The sequence below is a fragment of the Salmo salar genome, chromosome 13, assembly GCF_965601325.2.
Source record: "Salmo salar chromosome 13, fSalSal1, whole genome shotgun sequence".
In the NCBI taxonomy this organism is placed as follows: domain Eukaryota; kingdom Metazoa; phylum Chordata; class Actinopteri; order Salmoniformes; family Salmonidae; genus Salmo; species Salmo salar.
The window spans coordinates 67,291,497-67,307,663 of record NC_138303.1 but is presented as its reverse complement, the minus strand read 5'-3'; the positions used below and the strand labels follow the sequence as shown (position 1 = coordinate 67,307,663).

Below are 16,167 nucleotides of genomic sequence, written 5' to 3'. Positions count from 1 at the left end.
ATGTATTAACCTGTCTGGGCCAGTGGGACGCTTGGTCCCACCCTAATCAACAGCCAGTGGAATCGCGTCGCGCTAAATGCAAAACCTCAAATGCTATAACTTCAATTTCTCAAACATATGACTATTTTACACCGTTTTATAGATACACCTCTCCTGAATCGAACCACGTTGTCCGATTTCAAAAAGGCTTTACAGCAAAAGCAAAACATTAGATTATGTCAGCAGAGTACACAGCCAGAAATAATCACACAGCCATTTTCAAAGCAACTAGCATGCATCACAAATACCCAAAACACAGCTAAATGCAGCACTAACCTTTGACAACCTTCATCAGATGACACTCCTAGGACATCATGTTACACAACACATGCATTTTTTGTTCGATAAAGTTCATATTTATATATAAAAACAGCATTTTACATCGGCGCATGACGTTCAGAAAATCTTTTCCCTCAAATGCTTCTGGTGAATTAGTGCTACAATTTACAAAATTACTATTCGAAAAACATTGTTAAAATGTAATATTGTCATTCAAAGACTTATAGATTAACATGTCTTGAATGCCATCTCTTTGCCAGATTTAAAAATTACTTTACTGGGAAATCACACTTTGCAATAAACGACGTGGTATGCCCAGAAAAAAAGTCTAGGCTATAAATGTTGGAGCCATCTTGGAACGATCAACCATCAAAAATACTATTGTAAATAATCCCTTACCTTTGATTATCTTTATCAGAAGGCACTTCTAGAAATCCCAGGTCCATAACAAATGTAGTTTTGTTCAAAAAAGTTAATAATTTATGTCCCAATAGTGTTAGCGCGCTCCGAAGGCTAGTGAAAATGTACCGTGTGCGTCTGACTTGTCGTCAGGAATGAGCAAAAAAAATATATTTAAGTTTGTTCAAACATGTCAAACGTTGTATAACATAAATCTTTAGGGGCTTTTTCAACCAGGGCTTCAATAATATTCCATTGGGACGGTTGCATTGTCTTTCAAAACGTTTCGAAAAGGGAGAGTACCCATGGGCGCCGACGTCACAATGGTAATGGCCCATCCCCTGTGACCAAGATAAACAGCCTCTCTTTCAGTCAATTTTGATATTAGGAGACTCAAACCACTTTGTAAAGACTGGGGACATCTAGTGGAAGCCATAGGAAGTGCTAAATGATTCACAAGCCCCTGTGTGTTTCAATGGCAAATGTTTGAAGTGATATCCACACATCAGATTTCAGTTTCCTGTCAGGATTTGTCTCAGGGTTTTGACTGCAATATGATTTCTGTTATACTCACAGACACCATTAAAACAGTTTTAGAAACTTTAGGGTGTTTTCTATCCAAATCAAACAATTATATGCATATTCTAGATACTGGGCAGGAGTAGTAACCAGATTAAATCGGGTACGTTTTTTTTATCCGTCCGTGCAAATACTGCCCCCTATCCTCAACAGGTTAATTAAATACATTTTTGTTCCTCAATTTACACACAATACCCCATAATGACAAAGCGAAAACAGGTTCAGAAACTTTTGCAAAAAAAACCCCAGAAATACCTTATTTACATAAGCATTCAGACCCTTTGCTATGAGATTCGAAATTTAACTCAGGTGCATCCTGTTTCCATTGATCAGCTTTGAGATGCTTCTACAACTTCATTGGAGTCCACCTGTGGTAAATTCAATTGATTGGGAATGATTTGGAAAGGCACACACCTGTCTAGATTAGGTCCCACAGTTGACAATGCATGTCAGGGCAAAAACCAAGCCATGAACTTAGAGCTCCGAGACAGGATTATGTCAAGGCACAGATCTGGGGAAGGGTATCAAAAAATGTCTCCAACATTGAAGGTCCCCAAGAACACAGTGGCCTCCATCATTCTTAAATGGAAGTAGTTTGGAACCACCAAGACTCTTCCTAGAGCTGGCCGCCCGGCCAAACTGAGCAATCGGGGGAGAAGGGCCTTGGTCAGGGAGGTAACCAAGAACCCGATGGTCACTCTGAAAAAGCTCCAGAGAGTTGCTCTGTGGAGATGGGAGAACATTCCAGGAGGACAACCATCTCTGCAGCACTCCACCAAATCAGGCCTTTATGGTAGAGTGGCCAGACGGAAGCCACTCCTCAGTAAAAGGCACATGACAGCCCGCTTGGAGTTTGCCAAAAGGTACCTAAAAGGACTCTGACCATGAGAAACAAGATTCTCTGTTCTGATGAAACCAAGATTGAACTATTTGGCCTGAATGCCAAGCATCACGTCTGGAGGAAACCTGGCACCATCCCTACAGTGAAGCATGGCAGTATCATGCTGTGGGGATGTTTTTCAGCGGGAGGGACAGGGAGACTAGTCAGGATCGAGGGAAAGATGAATGGAACAAAGTACATATGATAACTGGCACGCAGCTCGGTATTAATGGTAAGGTAAAATTGGCATTCCACATGAGAAAGGTTGACGACTCATCGTGAAACCTATTACTGCCAACTTCAGGAGAAGGTGCAGGGGTGAGAGGAGAATAGTTGTCAGGTTAAGGTTGTTTTTTTCTGTTATCTAGATCTCTGGCACCCAAACCGTAAACTTAAAGCATATAGTTGAATACACGTTTTAAAATGTCGACCAATCCATTGGTTAAAAGAACAGCCCTAGATTTGTCCTGTGTTAATGAAGGCGGATTGATTGATTTCCACATTTTCAATATATGTTTTCTCAAGATAAGTGAGAAGAGTCATCTAGCCCATTGGGTAACTCACTACACCACCATATGCCATGTTTTGAAATATGCAGCCAGACAGATTAAAAGTACATTTACAATGTAATACAACTTTCTAGCTCTGCCCACAACTTCCAGGCTTTATAGCAATCCCAGAAAGCATTGATTATTGAGTCATTATTAGTTTTACAAATAAGACATTTGTTGAATTCTCTTGTATATCAAATTCTATATAAACTCAGCAAAAAAAGAAACGTCCCTTTTTCAGGACCCTGTCTTTCAAAGATAATTAGTAAAAATCCAAATAACTTCACCGATCTTCATTGTAAAGGGTTTAAACACTGTTTCATGCTTGTTCAATGAACCATAAACAATTAATGAACATGCACCTGTGGAACGGTCGTTAATTTATTTTATTTCACCTTTATTTAACCAGGTAGGCCAGTTGAGAACAAGTTGTCATTTACAACTGTGACCTGGCCAAGATAAAGCAAAGAAGTGTGGCACAAACACAGTTACACAAGGAATAAACAAACGTACAGTCAATAACAAAACAGAAAAAATCTATATACAGTGTGTGCAAATGAGGTAAGATTAGGGAGGTAAGGCAATAAATAGGCCGTAGTGGCGAAGTAATTACAATTTAGCAATTAAACACTGGAGTGATAGATGTGCAGAAGATAAATGTGCAAGTAGAGATACTGGGGTGCAAAGGAGAATAAGGGAAAAAAAAATAACAATATGGGGATGAGGTAGTTGGATGGGCTATGTACAGGTGCAATGATCGGTAAGCTGCTCTGACAGCTGATGCTAAAGTTAGTGAGGGAGATATGAGTCTCCAGCTTCAATGACTTTTGCAATTCGTTCCAGTCATTGGCAGCAGAGAACTGGAAGGAAAGGCGGCCAAAGGAGGAATTGGCCAGTGAAATATACCTGCTGGAGCACGTGCTAAGTGGGTGCTGCTATGGTGACCAGTGAACTGAGATAAGGCGGGGCTTTACCTTACAAAGACTAATAGATGACCTGGAGCCAGCGCGTTTGGCGACGAATATGAAGTGAGGGCCAGCCAACGAGAGTACAAAGGTCGCAGTGGTGGGTAGTATATGGGGCTTTGGTGACAAAACAGATGGCACTGTGATAGCAAATTGGATGCAGTCTGAGTAGTGTTGGAGGCTATTTTGTAAATGACATCGCCGAAGTCAAGGATCAGTAGGATAGTCAGTTTTACGAGGGTATGTTTGGCAGCATGAGTGAAGGATGCTTTGTTGCGAAATAGGAAGCCGATTCTAGATTTCATTTTGGATTGGAGATGCTTAATGGGAGTCTAGAAGGAGAGTTTACAGTCTAACCAGACACCTAGGTATTTAATTGTCCACATACTCTAAGTCAGAATCGTCCAGTATAGCGACGCTGGACTGGCGGGCAGGTGCAGGCAGCGATTGGTTGAAGAGCATGTATTTAGTTTTACTTGCATTTAAGAGCAGTTGGAGGCCACGGAAGCAGAGTTGTATGGCACTGAAGCTCATCTGGAGGTTAGTTAGTTAACAGTGTCCAAAGAAGGGCCAGAAGTATACAGAATGGTGTCATCTACATAGAGGTGGATCAGAGAATCACCAGCAGCAAGAGCGACATCATTGATATATATCAATATACAGAGAAAACAGCCGGCCCGAGAATTGAACCCTGTGGCACCCCCATAGAGACTGCCAGAGGTCCGGACAACAGGCCCTCCAATTTCACACACTGAACTCTGTATGAGAAGTAGTTGGTGAACCAGGCGAGGCAGTCATTTGAGAAACCAAGGCTGTTGAGTCTGCCGATAAGAATGCGGTGATTGACAGAGTCGAAAGCCTTGGCCAGTTTGATGATTACGGCTGCACAGTATTGTCTTTTATCGATGGCGGTTATGATATTGTTTAGGACCTCGAACGTGGCTGAAGTGCACTCATGACCAGCTCAGAAACCAGATTGCATAGCGGAGGAGGTACGGTGGGATTCGACATGGTCGGTAATCTGTTCGTTAACTTGGCTTTCGAAGACCTTAGAAAGGCAGGGTAGGATAGATAGGTCTGTAACAGTTTGGGTCTAAAGTGTCACCCCCTTTGAAGAGGGCTTTCCAATCTTTAGGGATCTCAGACGATACGAAAGAGAGGTTGAACAGGCTAGTAAATAGGGGTTGCAACAATTTCGGCAGATAATTTTAGAAAGAGAGGGTCCAGATTGTCTAGACCAGCTGATTTGTGGGGTCCAGATGATGCAACTCTTTCAGAACATCAGCTATCTGGATTTGGGTGAAGGAGAAATGGGGAGGTTTGGGCGAGTTGCTGTGGGGGGTGCAGCGCTGTTGACCGGGGTAGGGGTAGCCAGGTGGAAAGCATGGCCAGCCGTAGAAAAATGCCTATTGAAATTCTCAATTATCGTGGATTTATCGGTGGTAACAGTGTTTCCTAGCCTCAGTGCAGTGGGCAGCTGGGAGGAGCTGATCTTATTCTCCTTGGACTTTACTGTGACCCAGAACTTTTTAGAGTTTGTGCTAAAGGATGCAAATTTCTGTTTGATAAAGCTAGCCTTTGCTTTCCTAACTGCCTGTGTATATTGGTTCCTGCCTGTGTATATTGGCCTAATGCAGTACACCACAGGATGTTTTTGTGCTGGTCAAGGGCAGTCTGGTCTGGAGTGAACCAAGGGTGTTGTATAGCACACTATTACTTATACAACTAATATAAGGACAGGACATGCGTAGAAATTAATGTGGGTATTGTTTAATGCGTTTCACAGGAAGAACATTCCAAGCATTTCAACGTAGGTAAGCAGGGGGGGGGGGGGGGGATTACAGGTGCCCTAAAGGGACAAAACTAGAATATCAATACACAACATATTCCTCACCCTTTACTTTTGATGACTCATAAGGAAAAAGTAAATATTCACTGTTTTGCCTATTGTTTTCTTCTTAACATGTGTTCTCTTAATGTAAATAAATGAACTTTTCAGAATAACCTTTTCTAAACTGGGGAAGAGGGACAGGTGCGCCCTGTTGATGCCAAGGTCTTGGCTATAACTGCATTCCCCGCACCTACCACCAGACGAGAGCTACGCCGCTTTTTAGGGATGGTTAGCTACTACCAGTTTCTGTAAAACTTTCTCTGCGGTAGTTGCTCCATTGACCGATTTGCTCAGTCCGGCTAGATCGTTTGAGTGGTCCCCTGATAGTCAGGTAGCTTTTGATAGTGCTAAAGCACTCTTATGTAATACCCATGTACTTGCTGCTCCGGATTTTGAACGACCGTTTAAACTTGAGGTAGATGCTAGTGCCAGAGGTGCTGGTGCTGTTCTACTGCAGCAGGACAAGAGTGGAGTGGATCATCCTGTTTGTTACTTTCTCAAAAGGTTAACAAATGTCAGGCTAACTATGCAACCATCGAACAATAAGCTCTAGCTTTGTTGTTAGCTCTGCAATACTTTGAAGTGTATATTGGTTCTAGTGCCCTACCAGTGATCGTATAAACTGACCATAACCCCTTAGTGTTTCTCCACCGTATGTACAACCAGAACCAGCGCCTTATGCGTTGGGCGCTTATTGTGCAGAATTATAATTTGGAGATCCGCCACAAAAGGGTTCTGATAATGTAGCAGATGCTTTGTCTCGTGTTTAAAAATGTATGATTTTTGTATGTCTCGTTAGGTTGCCTTTGCGCGTTGAACTTGTTGGTATTCGCTGTAAATACTTTGGTTGCAATCCTTATAGAAGGCAGGTGCTTACCGCCCTATAGCACACGTCGGTAGCCATGAAGTGCTTCGAAATGGCTCACAGCAACACCATTATGCCTGAAACCCTAGACTCACTCCAATTCGCATACCGCCCCAACAGATCCACGGATGACACAATCTCAATCGCACTCCACACTGCCCTTTCCCAACTGGACAAAAGGAACACCTACATGAGACTACAGCTCAGCGTTCAACACCATAGTGCCTACAAAGCTCATCACTAAGCTAAGGACACTGGGACTAAACAACCATCTCTACAACTGGATCCTGGACTTCCTCACGGGCCACCCCCAGGTGTTAAGGGTAGGCAACACCACATCTGCCACGCTGATCCTCAACACGGGGGGTCCCTCAGGGGTGCGTGCTTAGTCCCCTTCTGTACTCCCTGTTCACCCACGACCGCATGGCCAAGCACGACTCCAACACCATCATTAAGTTTGCTGACGACAACAGTGTTAGGCCTGATCACCGACAATGATGAGACTGCCTATAGGGAGGAGGTCTGGCAGTGTCGTGCCAGGACAACAACCTCTCCCTCAATGTGAGCAAGATAAAGGAGCTCATCGTGGACTATAGTAAAAGGAGGGTCAAACAGGCCCCCATTAATATCGACAGGGTTGTAGTGGAGCGGGTCAGAGTATCAAGTTCCTTGGTGTCCACATCAACAAACTATCATGGTCCACCACAAACAGATGCTGTCACCAAGAAAGTCATGAAGAGGGCATGACAACACCTTTCCCCCTTACAAGAAAATAAATATTTGGCATGGGTCCCCAGATCCTCAAAAAGGTCTACAGTTGTACCATTGAGAGCATCCTGACCGGTTACGTCGCCACCTGGTATGGCAACTGCTCGGCATCTGACCATAAGGCGCTACAGAGCGTAGTGCATATGGCCTAGTACATCACTGGGGCAAAGCTTCCTGCCATCCAGGACCTATATACTAGGCGGTGTCAGAGGAAGGCCCAAAAAATGTTCCATAGACTCCAGTCACCCAAGCCATAGACCGTTCTCTCTGCCCCTACTCGGATGGTATTGCGCCGTCCCAACCTTCGCTCTCTCTCTCCCGCTACTCTCTCCTCTTCCATCCTATCATCTCTTCCCTCTGCTCAAACCTTCTCCAACCTATCACGATTCTGCCTCCTCAACCCTCCTCTCCTCCCTTTCTGCATCCTTTGATTCTCTATGTCCCCTATCCTCCAGGCCGGCTCGGTCCTCCCCTCCTGCTCCGTGGCTTGACGACTCATTGCGAGCTCACAGAACAGGGCTCCGGGCAGCCGAGCGGAAATGGAGGAAAACTCGCCTCCCTGCGGACCTGGCATCCTTTCACTCCCTCCTCTCCACATTTTCCTCTTCTGTCTCTGCTGCTAAAGCCACTTTTTATCACTCTAAATTCCAAGCATCTGCCTCTAACCCTAGGAAGCTCTTTGCCACCTTCTCCTCCCTCCTGAATCCTCCTCCCCCTCCCCCCCCTCCTCCCTCTCTGCGGATGACTTCGTCAACCATTTTGAAAAGAAGGTCGACGACATCCGATCCTCGTTTGCTAAGTCAAACGACACCGCTGGTCCTGCTCACACTGCCTACCCTGTGCTTTGACCTCTTTCTCCCCTCTCTCTCCAGATGAAATCTCGCGTCTTGTGCCGGCCGGCTGCCCAACAACCTGTCCGCTTGACCCTATCCCCTCCTCTCTTCTCCAGACCATTTCCGGAGACCTTCTCCCTTACCTCACCTCGCTCATCAACTCATCCTTGACCACTGGATACGTCCCTTCCGTCTTCAAGAGAGCGAGAGTTGCACGCCTTCTGAAAAAACCTGCACTCGATCCCTCCGATGTCAACAACTACAGACCAGTATCCCTTCTTTCTTTTCTCTCCAAAACTCTTGAACGTGCCGTCCTTGGCCAGCTCTCCTGATATCTCTCTCAGAATGACCTTCTTGATCCAAATCAGTCAGGTTTCAAGACTGGTCATTCAACTGAGACTGCTCTTCTGTGTCACGGAGGCTCTCCGCACTGTTAAAGCTAACTCTCTCTCCTCTGCTCTCATCCTCCTAGACCTATCTGTTGCCTTTGATACGGTGAACCATCAGATCCTCCTCTCCACCCTCTCCGAGTTGGGCATTTCCGGCGCGGCCCACGCTTGGATTGTGTCCTACCTGACAGGTCGCTCCTACCAGGTGGCGTGGCGAGAATCTGTCTCCGCACCACGTGCTCTCACCACTGGTGTCCCCCAGGGCTCTGTTCTAGGCCCTCTCCTATTCTCGCTATACACCAAGTCACTTGGCTCTGTCATACCCTCACATGGTCTCTCCTACCACTGCTATGCAGACGACACACAATTAATCTTCTCCTTTCCCCCTTCTGATAACCAGGTGGCGAATCGCATCTCTGCATGTCTGGAAGACATATCAGTGTGGATGACGGATCACCACCTCAAGCTGAACCTCGGCAAGACGGAGCTGCTCTTCCTCCCGGGGAAGGACTGCCCGTTCCATGATCTCGCCATCACGGTTGACAACTCCATTGTGTCCTCCTCCCAGAGTGCTAAGAACCTTGGAGTGACCCTGGACAACACCCTGTCGTTCTCTACTAACATCAAGGCGGTGACCCGATCCTGTAGGTTCATGCTCTACAACATTCGCAGAGTACGACCCTGCCTCACACAGGAAGCGGCGCAGGTCCTAATCCAGGCACTTGTCATCTCCCGTCTGGATTACTGCAACTCGCTGTTGGCTGGGCTCCCTGCCTGTGCCATTAAACCCCTACAACTCATCCAGAACGCCGCAGCCCGTCTGGTGTTCAACCTTCCCAAGTTCTCTCACGTCACCCCACTCCTCCGCTCTCTCCACTGGCTTCCTGTTGAAGCTCGCATCCGCTACAAGACCATGGTGCTTGCCTACGGAGCTGTGAGGGGAACGGCACCTCCGTACCTTCAGGACCTACACCCAAACAAGGGCACTGCGTTCATCCACCTCTGGCCTGCTCGCCTCCCTACCTCTGAGGAAGCACAGTTCCCGCTCAGCCCAGTCAAAACTGTTCGCTGCTCTGGCACCCCAATGGTGGAACAAGCTCCCTCACGACGCCAGGACAGCGGAGTCAATCACCACCTTCCGGAGACACCTGAAACCCCACCTCTTTAAGGAATACCTGGGATAGGATAAAGTAATCCTTCTAACCCCCCCCAAAAAAAAAGATTTAGATGCACTATTGTAAAATGGTTGTTCCACTGGATATCATAAGGTGAATCCACCAATTTGTAAGTCGCTCTGGATAAGAGCGTCTGCTAAATTACTTAAATGTAAATGTAAATGTAAGCGGTACCGGAGCACCAAGTCTTGGTCCAAAAGGCTCCTTAACAGCTTCTACCCCCAAGACTGCTGAACAATTAATCAAATTGCCATCAGGACTATTTACATTAACAACAACCCCCCCCCCCCCCTCCTCTTTGTTTTTACACTGCTGCTACACGCTGTTTAATATCCAGACATAGTCACTTTACCCCTACCTACATGTACAAATTACCTCGACTAACATGTACCTCTGCACATTGACTCGGTACCCCATATATATATATACGATTTTATTTATTTATATATATATATATATATATATATATATATATAAAATCGTTATTGTTATGTACTTATGTTACTTTTTGATTTTATATTTTTACTTTCATTTACTTGGTAAACATTCTTAACTCTATTTCTTGAACTGCATTGTTGGTTAAGGGCTTGTAAAGCAAGCATTTCCCGGTAAGGTCTACGCCTGTTGTATTCGGCGCATGTGACAAATAAAATGTCATTTTATTTGATTAAGCATACATTTTTGTTAACTGTAATTTTGTTAGTTATGCTCCAACTTTCCCTCCATCTTCTGCTAACATCAGTTCTTTATAAGTATTGGTTCCAGAAGGTTTATATGGTTTTTCTCTAAGAGAACTGCCATTCTAACAGCAGAAATGGGGCAGCTGAGGCAACCAAGATAAATACCTTCTGGTGCAACGATGTGACCATGGCTCCCTCAATCACTGTGGAGGGAACAATCCCCCAATCAACTCAGTGATTTCTAAACAAATGTGGAAATGGCCCAAGAGAGTGTGGTTCAGTTGGTTGGAGGAGCATGGGGCTTGGAATAGCAGAGCTGTGGGTTTGAATTAGTTGTTGTATTAGTCACATATCAAATACAATTTTATTTGTTACATGCTTCGTAAACACGTGTGGACTAACAGTGAAATACTTACTTACAGACCCTTCCCAACAATGCAGAGAAAAACAAAAGAGAAATAGAAAGTAAAAGACAAAAAGTAATATACATATTAGGGCTGGGAATTGCCAGGGACCGCAAGATACGATATTATCACGATACCATAGAACCGCAATACGTATATGTATTGTTATTCGATATTGCGATTTGATGTTCTAAACATATTACTTACTACGCTGAACAAAAATAAAGCTCAACATGTAAAGTGTTGGTCCCATGTTTCATGAGCCGAAATAAAAACAATCCCTGAAATATTCCATACAAAAAGCTTATTTCTCTATTTTTCCACATCCATATTGGTGAGCATTTCTCCTTTGCCAAGATAATCCATCCACCTGAAAGGTGTGGCATATCAAGAAGCTAATTAAACAGCATGATCATTACACAGGTGCACCTTGTGCGGGGGACAAAAGTCCACTTTAAAATATGCCGTTTTGTCACACAACACAATGACACGGATGTCTCAAGTGTTGAGGAAGCGTGCAATTGGCATGCTGACTGCAGGAATGTCCACCAGAGCTGTTGCCAGAGAATTTAATGTTCATTTCTCTACCATAAGCTGCCTCCAACGTTGTTTTAAATAATTTGGCAGTATATCCAACCGGCCTCACAACCGCAGACCACGTATTTCCACGCCAGCCGAGGACCTCCACATCAAGCTACTTCACTTCGTCTTGACGGGGGGGTGCTGTAACTCAGTAAAATCTTTTGTTGCATGTTGCGTTTATATATTTTTTTCAGTATGCGTCTGCTGTAGATAGACAAGAGAGTAACAAGGTTGGTTGTTTCCACTTGCCACTACATAAATGTATTTCAACGTTTATGTATTTATATTGGTTCATTGAGATTACATATCAATAAGGTGTTATGCCATTGGTCTTGCTGCAGACAGGAGAGTAATACAGTTGTCCTCCACAGCTAAATGTTCTTGTCTATTTTCAGGTATTTACACCTATTGTATATTATACTATTTTTGTAATTGTTATCTTTGATTACAAAAGCCCAGTCTGATAATTCAATACAAGCAAATAAACACCAACTGTGACTGCTGGTGGGCATTCCTTTCTTTAAAAAAACAACGCAAGGGAGTTAACAAGTACGATCACATCTGTTACAAGAGCATAAGAAAATGAGTTGAGATCAGTCATGGAAATAAAAGCGCTGAAAACACGTTGGCTCACTATTTTAAAAAAGGAAGCTGGAGAACAAGCTAGATTATGAAAAATACAGGAGATTTGGTACAGGTACAGCTGACTAGCACTAGCTAACGCTACCTAGCAACAACAAAAATGCTAGGTAGTCAAAGTATGTGAGTCAAAGTATCAATATAATGTCATCCAAAATATTAGTGTGATATGCAACTATCGATTTCTTCCCCCATCACTACCACATACAGCCTAATGAATACGTCTTAACTGTATGTTTCATTGGATACACGTGTTCACAAAAGGACCACGTTATTCGGCCTATATTATTCCTGCATTGGCCAATAGCCACATTGTGGGGCAGGAGCTCCAAGTGTGTGATAATGTTTAGATTTTATAGATAGTTGTACAAAAGGACCTATAATGGTGCGAGCAGGTTGCATCTATGGTAACTAAGTGCAGCAAAACACGTTTTTCCCCTCCTCTACCTTAAAAGATTCAATGCGCCACAAGACCTGATGAACATTAACACCGGCTACATATGCCCCACCCTGGAATATGCCGCAGCTCATGGACCCAGGCCTAGTCTGATGACCCGGAGCGTATTCAGAAGAGAGCATGCATGCCGCATCATCCCAGGAGGATACTCCAGTTATACTGAGGCACTACTGACCCTGTCCCTACCCAGGCTTCTTGAAAGGAGGACACAGCTCTGCAGACTTCGCTGTCAGCCTCCTCAACTCTCCATTCAGAGACTATCTACCCCCTGACCAAAACACAGCAACAGGTAGGAACACCCGCAGCCAAAATCAACTGACAATCCCAAAGTCAACAATACAGAAGGTCACCTATCCCATACCTCTGTTCATTAATTAGTCACTAAGGTCACTGGACCTCTTGATTCATAATTGTATAATTTCTATACATTTCTGTATTTGGTCAACCTCTTAAATCATCCATATTTCGTATGCGCAATGATTTCAGTATGTATTGACTGCTGTGAGTAACATGTTTTTTACTTTACTGAACACGACCAAATGTATGTGGACACCCCTACACCGTTGCTGACAGGTGTATAAAAATCTAGCACATAGCCTTGCAATTTCCATAGACAGAAATTGGCAGTAGAATGGCCTGACTGAGCCCAGTGACTTTCAACATGGCACCGTCACAGGATGCCATCTTTACAACAAGTCCATTCGTCAAATTTCTGCCCTGCTAGAGCTGCCCGGTCAACTGTAAGCGCTGTCATTGAGAAGTGGAAATGACTAGGAGCAACAACAGCTCAGCCGCGAAGTGGTAGGACACACAAGCTCACAGAAACGGGACCACCGAGTGCTGAAGCGGGTAAAAATCATCTGTCCTCGGTTACAACACTAGCTCCCGAGTTCCAAACGGCCTCTGGAAGCAACGTCAGCACAACGCCCATGATTTTGGAATGAGATGTTCGACGAGCAGGTGTCCACATACTTTTGGTGAATATGTATCTATCTTTAACTGTATGTTTCATTGGATAAGCATGTTGACAAAATGACCATATTATTATTCATATGAGGCCCATATTATTATGTAAAGCATGGCTACGAACAGTGTGGCTACATGGGTGATCTTATGTTCTTCCATGATGGAAAGACCTGGGCTTATCCTGCCTGAACCCACCAATAGGAGGAGGCCTTCACATCAGTCCCACACACATGGTGCATTACAGGTGGAGATAAGGTCATTTCCATGTAAAGGGGCCCATGAGCACCAACATGTGAAATTGGGTTTCAAATGAAAGCTAAGAGTCTATATAGAAAGTCTATATGTCCTTTAATTGTTTTTTTTTTTTTTACATTTTGTTGCATTACAAAGTGGAATTGAAAGATGTAATTGTATTTTGTCATCAATCTACACAAAATACTCCATAATGTACATAATCTACAACTTTTTACAAGTTCATACTAATTTAATAACTCAAATAGTAGTTGCATAAGTATTCACCCATTTTGTATAGGCAAGGCTAAATTAGTTTGGAAATAAACTATGTCATAACAAATCACATAAGTTATAGGGACTCACTGTGTGAAATAATAGGACAGTATTTTTTTTATGTCCCCCATACATACAACAACTATAAGGTTCCTCAGTCAAGTACTGAATTTCAATCACATATTCAACTACAAAAGACCAGGGAGCTTTTCGATAAGCCTCAAAGAAGGGCAGTGATCGGTAGATGGGTAATGTCTGGCAGACATATCAGTGTGGATGACGGATCACCACCTCAAGCTGAACCTCGGCAAGACGGAGCTGCTCTTCCTCCTGGGGAAGGACTGCCCGTTCCATGATCTCGCCATCACGGTTGACAACTCCATTGTGTCCTCCTCCCAGAGTGCTAAGAACCTTGGCGTGACCCTGGACAACACCCTGTCGTTCTCCGCTAACATCAAGGCGGTGACCCGATCCTGTAGGTTCATGCTCTACAACATTCGCAGAGTACGACCCTGCCTCACACAGGAAGCGGCGCAGGTCCTAATCCAGGCACTTGTCATCTCCCGTCTGGATTACTGCAACTCGCTGTTGGCTGGGCTCCCTGCCTGTGCCATTAAACCCCTACAACTCATCCAAAACGCCGCAGCCCGTCTGGTGTTCAACCTTACCAAGTTCTCTCACGTCACCCCGCTCCTCCGCTCTCTCCACTGGCTTCCAGTTGAAGCTCGCATCCGCTACAAGACCATGGTGATTGCCTACGGAGCTGTGAGGGGAACGGCACCTCCGTACCTTCAGGCTCTGATCAGGCCCTACACCCAAACAAGGGCACTGCGTTCATCCACCTCTGGCCTGCTGGCCCCCCTACCTCTGAGGAAGCACAGTTCCCGCTCAGCCCAGTCAAAACTGTTCGCTGCTCTGGCACCCCAATGGTGGAACAAGCTTCCTCACGACGCCAGGACAGCGGAGTCAATCACCACCTTCCGGAGACACCTGAAACCCCACCTATTTAAGGAATACCTAGGATAGGATAAAGTAATCCTTCTAACCCCCCCCCCCCCTAAAAGATTTAGATGCACTATTGTAAAGTGGTTGTTCCACTGGATATCATAAGGTGAATGCACCAATTTGTAAGTCGCTCTGGATAAGAGCGTCTGCTAAATGACTTAAATGTAAATGTAATAACAAATCAGACACTGAATATATCTTTAAGCATGGTCAAGTTAATAATTACATTGTGGATTATGTATTAAGCCACCCAGACACATCAAAGATGCTGTCGTCCTTCTGAACTGAGCTACGGGACAGGAACCAAACTGCTTATGGATGTCACCATGAGGTCATTGGTGATATAAAAATGTCTGGAGTTCAATGGCTGTGATGTGAGAAAGCTGAGGATGGATCAACATCATTGTAAATGTTTTTTGTTGTTTGTTTGGCATACATTTTAAGTGAAAAATCATTCTCACCACAATGGAATTGTCCATAAGACACCACTTTACCCACGTAACACAAACCCCTGACGAATGCTGTTCACAACCGTCTCGAGGGGAGTTGGGGCAAATGAGAATAAAAGTGTTTATTGTTCATTACAAATGTCAATACCGTTCTTCTATTTTAACAATATAGAAGGGATATACACTACATGACCAAAAGTATGTGGACACCTGCTCGTCGAACATCTCATTCCAAAATCATTGGCATTAATATGGCGTTGCCCCCCCCTTTCTGCTATAACAGCCTCCACCCTCCTGGGAAGGCTTTCCACTGGATGTTGGAACATTGCTGCGGGGACTTGCTTCCAATCAGCCACGAGCATTAGTGAAGTCGGGCACTGATGTTGGGCGATTAGACCTTGCTCACAGTTGGCGTTCCAATTCATCGCAAAGGTGTTCGATGGGGTTGATGTCAGGGCTCTGTGCAGGCCAGTCAAGTTCTTCCACACCAATCTTGACAAACCATTTCTGTATGGACCTTGCTTTGTGCACGGGGGCATTGTCATGCTGAAACAGGAAAGTCCTTTCCCCAAACTGTTGCCACAAAGTTGGAAGCACAGAATCATCTAGAATGTCATTGTATGTTGTAGCTTAAAATTTCCCTTCACTGGAACTAAGGGGCATAGTCCGAACCATGAAAAAAACTAAACAGCCCCAGACCATTATTCCTCCTCCACCAAACTTGACAGTTGGCATCATGCATTGGGGCAAGTAGCGTTCTCCTGGCATCTGCCAAACCCAGATTAGTCCGTCGGACTGCCAGATGGAGAAGTATGCTCGAGTCCAATGGCGGCGAGCTTTACACCACTCCAGCCGACGTTTGGCA

The 16,167-nt window shown here is 44.6% G+C and overlaps 1 protein-coding gene across 1 annotated transcript in view; it reads right to left on the bottom strand.

The window, feature by feature from the left end:
- The window catches only part of LOC106567575 (ceramide synthase), a 62,392-nt gene that overhangs the window by 44,010 nt on the left and 2,215 nt on the right, over window positions 1-16,167 (bottom strand). The gene's annotated exons all lie outside the window — the stretch shown is intronic.